Source organism: Fukomys damarensis, unplaced genomic scaffold (genome assembly GCF_012274545.1).
Source record: "Fukomys damarensis isolate Sample0158 unplaced genomic scaffold, DMR_v1.0_HiC HiC_scaffold_12, whole genome shotgun sequence".
Taxonomy (NCBI): domain Eukaryota; kingdom Metazoa; phylum Chordata; class Mammalia; order Rodentia; family Bathyergidae; genus Fukomys; species Fukomys damarensis.
This window is the reverse complement of record NW_022900924.1, coordinates 56,194,099-56,201,705: the sequence shown is the minus strand read 5'-3', so window position 1 is coordinate 56,201,705 and position 7,607 is coordinate 56,194,099. Positions and strand designations below refer to the sequence as shown.

The window sequence follows — 7,607 nt, the reverse complement described above, 5'->3', positions numbered from 1 at the left end:
CAAAAAAAAAAAAAAAAAAAAAAAAAAAAAAAAAAAGTCACCATCTGAATCGGAATTCCAGTTCTGGAAGGACCAGACTTCATCAAGTTCTCTAACAGCACAGAAATGGAAATTATGGTCCATTTGACCTTGAGTCAAGGGCCATTGTTAGGCCAGAACTGTAGCACCGCCTACAGACGGGCAGGGAGGCGACACCCACGTTCCTGGTGCCCAGTGTGCTGTGCGTGAGGACCTCAATTACTGTGGCAGCTTGAAGTGCTCTCCACTGCAGACACGAGAGCAACTCAGAGGTTCTGGGCAATGTCCCCAAGGTCACACAGAGGTGAGGATCCAAAGCCAGCCCTCCCTACCATCTCAGTCTGGCACGTGGCTTCTGAGGACACACGGGCTCCTTCCTGTCCCCCCAGGAAGGGGTGGAGAGGTGACCAAGCAGGAAGGAGCTCCACTTCTCCACTGTGTGTGCATGTGAGGGACCGAGCAGCGGCTACCACTACGCGGCCTCAGGTCTCACTGCTGGAGGGGTGGAAGAAGCGCCGTAAAGCCGGTGACTTAACAACTCAAGGGCACTCACTCCACGCAGACGTTCCTTCCACTAGTGTCCGGGAGGCCAGAGTATTCATTCTTAAAAACAAAACATGCAACAACAGCACTCCCAAAATGAAACAAGAAAGAGGAGACCCAAGGAGCTCCACTCTACCGCTGGCGCCCACCAGTGCCTGTGCACGGGATCCTGGGACGCAGCCCCGAGGGATGAGGCCGAGCTGGCCGTCCAGACCCTGGGGGCGCTGTTCACATATTAGTGACGAGCAGAGGCTCAAGGAGTTGGGGTGTCGGGGAACCCCAGAAAGCCCTCTGAGCGGCTCCAGCTGGCTTCCTAGGTCCAATGCAGTCGCTTAACAAGTTGCCACGCAGCTGTCACCGGCATCAACCCAAGCCCAGGAGGAGTCTCCACAAAGCCGTGGTGACTGAGACCTCACGAGAATGATGACGATGACGAGTTACTGACCCGGCTGCCCAGAAATTACTTACTTACCAACACCTGTGAGACTCTCAGGTCCAAGCGCTTTATGATCAGTCCAGTGCACCACCGCGTGGGCGCACCGCCTCCTGGCCTGTCAGGGTCATCTGACCGAGGACACCTGGCTGGACCGCCGCTGCAGGCAGAACCCACGGAAGGAGGGTGCGGCCGGGTTTCCCAACCCTGTGGAATGCAGACTGGCTGCTCCCCACCAGGCCCCGGCTGCCCAGAGCTGCTCCTACCTTGCAGAACAGCCCCCACTTCTCCACTCCTGTTAGAGATGAGGAAGAAGAAGGAAGAGGCGGCAGAGATTTGCCTAAGCGTACACTTTTGGGAAGAAAGGGGGACACAGCACACGCTCCACGGCCTCCTCTCAGCCCAGCCCACTTTGAACTGTGCACCACAACCATTCCATTTTGTCTCGGGACTAGAGAGCAAGGCCCAGGGTGCCTACAGTTTGTCTATCCTGCAGACACAGGTCACAGGCTGGGCCACGGCCTACACAGAAGCACTGCAAGCTCTGGACAGGGCCCCGCTGCAGGCCAGCAGCACTCAGAGGCCAGCTCCTGTCCTAACTCTGGGGCTGGGGACCCAACTGAACCCCTCCTGCCTGCTCCTGCTAGAGACACATCCTGGGGGCCAAGTGCCAGGACCCTGCTCTCTCCGAGGGAAGCCCAGCGTGCCAGGCAGGGACCAACCTGTGGGTATGAGGATGGCACAGGCCCCACACTGTGCCTCTTGCAGACACCCAGCACTGTGATATCACCCAGGCAAGAGGTGAGGTTTTTAGGGACTAAAAACAAAAGTGCTGGGACAGTGAAGGTAAGTGCTGGAAAGAGAGCAGGGCAGAGAGAGACGCAGCCACCGAAGGAGGGCTCTGCTGAGGGGTACATGCTGTAACCCAGGCACCGTGGAAGCTGAGGCAGGAGGATGGTAAGTTTGAGCCCTCACCCGGGAACAAGGCCCTGTCTCAAAAAATAAGAAAGAGCCTGGGACATACGTAGCTCACCGAGAGGGCCCTGGGTTGAACCTCCAGTAATAAAAATGGGTCGGGGGGAGCCACCTGGCTTCAGTTTCTGGGGATCGCACGGATCCCAAGCACTTCAAGTGGGAATGCAGGCACAGCGACCTGGGGGGACCCGGGACCCTGGAAACTAGGCTCAGAGTGTTCTACAAGTGGGCCCTGGGCCCTGGGTTGAACCTCCAGTAATAAAAATGGGTCGGGGGGAGCCACCTGGCTTCAGTTTCTGGGGATCGCACGGATCCCAAGCACTTCAAGTGGGAATGCAGGCACAGCGACCTGGGGGGACCCGGGACCCTGGAAACTAGGCTCAGAGTGTTCTACAAGAACACATCCTTGGGCTGGGGAGCACCTCAGGGGACAGCTCTCGCCTGATGTGGGGGGCCCTAGGTTTGATGCACACAGGCATGCACTGCACAGCCCCAACTAGGAGGGTCCCGGGTACCCCCACATCTGCCAGAGGGCTGAAGGGGAGCCCTGAACAGAGCCCCCCTCAGCCTGGCTCCCCTGACCGCCTGGTCTGTGAGGCAGCCATCCCCTCCGGCCTCAGTATCCTCGGTCCATAAAGGAAAGGGACAGCTTGAGCCAAGTGCTAAGGTCCTCGGACCCCAGCAGCCCTCGCAGGGCTGAGACTCTAGGAGTCCTCCATGCTCTGGCACAAAGACCACACTTTCTTTGCTAGTTTCTTGGGGTTTATATCTTGGCTTTTAACCCCCCTTTCTCCATTCTCTGCCAATAGTAAAAAAGAAACCCACTGTAACTATCTCTGTCGGCAGTTTTCCTGAGTGTGTAGTGTTTTCAACCATGCATGGCACATAGTCATTATTTCCTTTTGTTCGCTCATTTAATTTTTTCCAGAATGGAGAGGTACAATCAAAATACATTAAGTATTACAAAATGAACTGAGAGCAGCCTTAAAAACCCCAAGTCAAACATTTCCCATGTTTACACGCTGATATATCTGGGGTCTATTCTGAGTTTCACTACCTGGCAACATAGTCATTTGAGTTCAAAAGAGGCTTAGAAAGGCCTACTTGCTTAGAGCCACAAAGCCCCAGTCTGTGGAGCAACACTCAGTAGTGCATTTACTGTAGATCCTTATCTTCCTAAACAACCTGTCTTTCTGGATTCTCCCGGTCACTAAGCCTTGGCCGGGGAACACACACTTCACACACTTTCCACGGGAGAGTCACGGAACAGGACCTCAGCCCCGGGTGCGCACACTGCACTGGGCTTGCTTTGCTACAGCAAGAAACTGACTTCATCCACCAACATTCTATCTCCACTGACCCGACAGGAGCTAGAAACCTCTTGGGGAGCACAGAAAACCATGAGTTCAATCACCAAGTCTCTCTACCCTGAAGGCTATGGTGTGGAGACCATGAAAAGATGGAATTTTCCTGGCATTTCGGTTGTCCTGGGGTGAGTATTAAATTAGGAACATGCACCTTCTCCTCTTCACTTAATAGCAGGAACGGCCTGGCTTTTTGTCTCTGGAAATCTGCTTCCAAAAGGAAAGCAAATGATTTTTTAGAATGTAAAACTGGTTGGGCCTGGTAGCTCACACCTGTAATCCCAGCACTCGGGAGGCTGAGGCAGAAGGATTTCCAGGAGTTCAGGGCTAGACTGAACTACACAGTGAGACCCTATCTAAAAAAAAAGAGCAAGACCAGGAAGAAATTGGCCTTGCCATAGATCGATATTGAGATACCACCCCCCATTTCTACTTCAGTCTACTCTGTATGGCCACAAGCATGCGCACGTGTTCAATGTTCTATAGCACGCAGTCAGGACATGTGACCCTTTTTCATCCACACTCCACAGAGCATAGGAAGCACCCTGCTAGCTTCTAGAAATGCAATACACACTTAGACCCTTCCTGTTTTGTTTTGCTGTTTTTTTGGTACAGGGGATCAAACTTGGGTCCTTGCACTTGCGAGGCAGGGGGTGGAACCACAGAGCTAAATCCCCAGCCCATGACACTATTTTTAACATTTTTGGTTTATTTCTGAGACAGGGTCTCACTATGTAGCCCAGGCTGACCTTGAACTAACAATGATCTCCTGCCTCAGCCTTCCGAGCGCTGGAATTACATGCATACACAGCTCTGCTGGGCTTGGGCTCTTTCTCTAGCTGGGATTTTGCTCATGTACTGCTACCTATTTTGCTATCACTGTAGTCTCCCGTTATAATGTCTCGAACAAGACAGATACGGGTCTGCCGGCCAGACGACGATGGGTTATTTGTAGCCAGTGTTAAGACAAGGTACAGGTGGGACAAATACCAAGTGAAAGGGACAGATCCACAGGGAGGATGGCAGCTTGTCCTGTGCTTTTCTAGGGCCCGGCTGATGGTGAAAATGTAAGGCAAAGGCCTGAAACTTGGCCTGGGAATAAAATATCCCCTCCTGGGCTTTCAAGAGCAGCACCCAGACCCAACCCTGCCCCAAGCTCTTCTGTAACTGTGTTCGGAGCCTTAATTAATGTAGGAGAGGGATTTACTGTCTTTGCAGTGCTGCTGCCAGTGCCTAGTAGCTAGCGGCGATGTTCCCTCTTGCTCTCATGCCTGCCCTGCACAATTAGCACCTCATTATCGCTGGCCTCTCTTCTAATAACCACAAGGCTCAGCTGAGCACTTTATTTTATTGTCTGGTTCCAGCACTAGTTGGAGGGTTCCAGCTATAATAAATCCTGCCTCCTTCCAGGCAGGTGTTTAGTTTCCTATCTCCTGAGGCCCATGAGAACAGTGGAGGGACTCCAGGCATGCGACCGCTTCCTGACTAGAGAGCCACCAGCAGCTCTGGGGTGTGGCACAGGGCGGGAAGAGCACCAGATCAGGGCTCTCTCATCAGCAGCCAGGCCTATTCAATCCCCCATGTATTGCTTTCTCTTTATCTAACAAGATGGGCTGAAACATGAGGAAACATCTCATGGGTGTCACCGTCCGTGCTTCTCTAGAAAAAAGACTCACAGGACCGAACAGACTCTCACTTTTGGAATGAAATCTAAGTGTAGTTTAGAGGGTGGCTGCCAATACCAGGAGAGCACATGCTCTAGTGAATGCGGTGGAGCCAGGGGAGGCGGTGAGGGCGGGGTGGCAGCCAGAACATCTGGATGTAGATCCTGGCTGTCCCATGTACTCTGTAGTTATGTGATCTGTGACCTTGCTCAAAGTATTGAATTGCTGTGTGCCTCAATTTCCCAATCTGTAAAACAGGATTCAAGGGCTCTTATGAGGACTCAATCTTTGTAAAGTGCTTGGCACATAATAAGAATTACAAACAGCGTTAAAGATTAAGAGAGGATAGTGTTTTAGGACAGACACATCTGAAAAACAGTATGGCCCCCTGCAGACCCTGATGGTGATAGAGAAACAAGCTGACTTACAGAATAGGGTGCCATCCTTGGCTTCTTGATTTTTCTGGCCATTATATGTTCTTTGAATTACTTCAATTAAGCAACAACAACAAAAAAACAACAAGAAAAACTTTTTTGTTTTTGGTACTGGGGATCGAACTCGGGTCCTTGCCCTTGTGAGGCAGGCGGCAGAATCACTGAGCTAAATCCCTGACCCAATAAAAATGTTTTGGCAGCATTTAAGTACCACTATTAGTGAAGGCTTTTTTTTTTTTTTTTTTTTTTTTTTTGTACTGGGGATTGAACTTGGGTCCTTGCGCTTTTGAGGCAGATGGTGGAACCACTGAGCTAAATCCCCGGCAAGGCATGTTATTTTTAGTAGAGAATTTAAAATGAACATCCAGCTGTTTGCATTTCTTCATACCTACCAAGCCTAATATATGAGACAATAATGAACATTATTCAGCAAATACTGCTGACCCTTCTCCAGTGAGGACCTTTTATCAATTGTCAGATGGCTCAAATACATATTCTACACTTTTTAAAAGTTTTTATTACTTTTGCAGCACTGGGGATCAAACCTAGGCCTTCACATATGCTAGGCAAGCACTCCACTAGCCCTATTCTGTATTTTCAAAAACATATGGAAAGGATTTTCTATAAAAATAACTCGACATTTTTAACAACAACAACAGAACAACAAAATGACTCCATGGTATCCAGGCTCAGATATTCTCCCATGTCTCTGATCTGTCAACTTCTTGCCACCCTTTACACCCTTTTGATATTCTAGTTGAAATGTCACTGCTGGGGTCTCCATGCTTTCTCTGGCACAAGACACTTGTGTCTAACACCAGGAGCACCTTGCTATCTGAGAGTCCCTCACACAGAACTGCCGTCCAGCCACCCAAAGGTGCACCTATGTGCCATTCCAGGGGGCACCTGTGCCTTCCTCAGGAAGGGACCCCTCCCAGCCTCCCAGCTCCCAGTTTCTCTGGAGGGCAGAGCCCAGCCCCACAGAGTCCCTTCAGGTGCAGTGCAGAGGTGGCAGAGGTGGCCAATGTGGTCAGGACTCTTTGAGACACGGTCCAGTTCTACCACACCCACTGATGGCAGCATAGTTCAGACCACCAAGCTCTGCAGCCCTGTTGAGTCCAGAGCCTTGACCTCTACTGTGCCTGGGGAGCTCCTTCAGGTGCAAGTGGTTCAAAAGCTAGCAAAAGCCCATCTATGTACAGTAAGTTATGTGGGATACTGTTATTTGAAGCCATTATCTGACAAACACCTACTTTTTAATGATTAAGCTCACAAGGATTACTTTCACTCTTGAAGACGGGGAGATTCCTCAAAAATGGGACATCAAGAAAGTGAAGTTTTGCTGGGAATTTGGCTCAGTGGTTCCGCTGTCTGCCTCACGATCCCTAGTACCTAAATAAATAAATAATTAAAAAAAAAAAGTGAAGTTTTGCTTCCTGTTGGTGCACACCTGCAATCCCAGGAGGGAGGCTGAGGCAGAAGGATCACAAATTCACACTCAGTCTGGCAACTTCCAGACTTAGCAAGTCTATGTCAAAAGAAAAAAGAGATGGGGATGTCACTCGTGTGAAAGTCCTGGGTTCAATCGCTGTACCCCCCGCAAAGAAAGTGAAGCCTCAATCACTTCAGTTGAACTTTCCCTCATTCATCCACTTGGCTTCTTTAAAATTTGCATTGCACCCTGTCTGCTCCTCCTCCACGAACTCCCTTCGGTGACCCCAGCTTCACCTTGCAGGTATCCTATCTGCGTGTGTGAGGCCCATACTCCCACTGGGCGCCACAGGGCGTTGCTCCTTTCCAGGCAGCTCCACAGCTCCGGGCGATCCACTCCGCCGAGCCGGGGATTCCGGAAGTGCGGAGACGCCCGGGGCACCATGCACTTCGCGTAGCCAGTTACCAGATCCTCCCCACTTGCTCTCTTTGGGACGACACTAAGGCGACCACCTGAAGCAAAGGGAGCTCGCGAGATCCTGGGTCCGGGTTCGGCGCGCGCGGTGTGCGTGTGTGTGGGGGTCCCCACTCCTGGCCCAGACCGGTCGCCTCATCTCCACCACCCAGGAAGCGGCCAATAGCGACCTCGCTTCCCTCGCTGGGGGCTGGGGTCCTCCTGCCTCCCAGCTACTCCAACTCCAGCTCCTTGCAACTGCACCCCGCGCCGGCGCAAGCGAGGGCCCGG

The 7,607-nt window shown here is 51.5% G+C and overlaps 1 protein-coding gene across 2 annotated transcripts in view; it reads right to left on the bottom strand.

Annotated features, from left to right (window-relative positions):
- The window catches only part of Zdhhc3 (zinc finger DHHC-type palmitoyltransferase 3), a 32,221-nt gene extending 24,830 nt beyond the window's left edge, over positions 1–7,391 (bottom strand). Inside the window, exon 1 of one of the 2 annotated variants that reach the window (XM_010624406.3) lies at positions 7,160–7,391. The gene's annotated coding sequence lies outside the window, so the exon portion shown is untranslated. Of the gene's footprint in view, positions 1–6,684; positions 6,824–7,159 lie in introns of those variants that run through there. The other variant, XM_010624409.2, reaches the window with a different exon arrangement.
- Between the last annotated feature and the right edge of the window lie 216 nt (positions 7,392–7,607).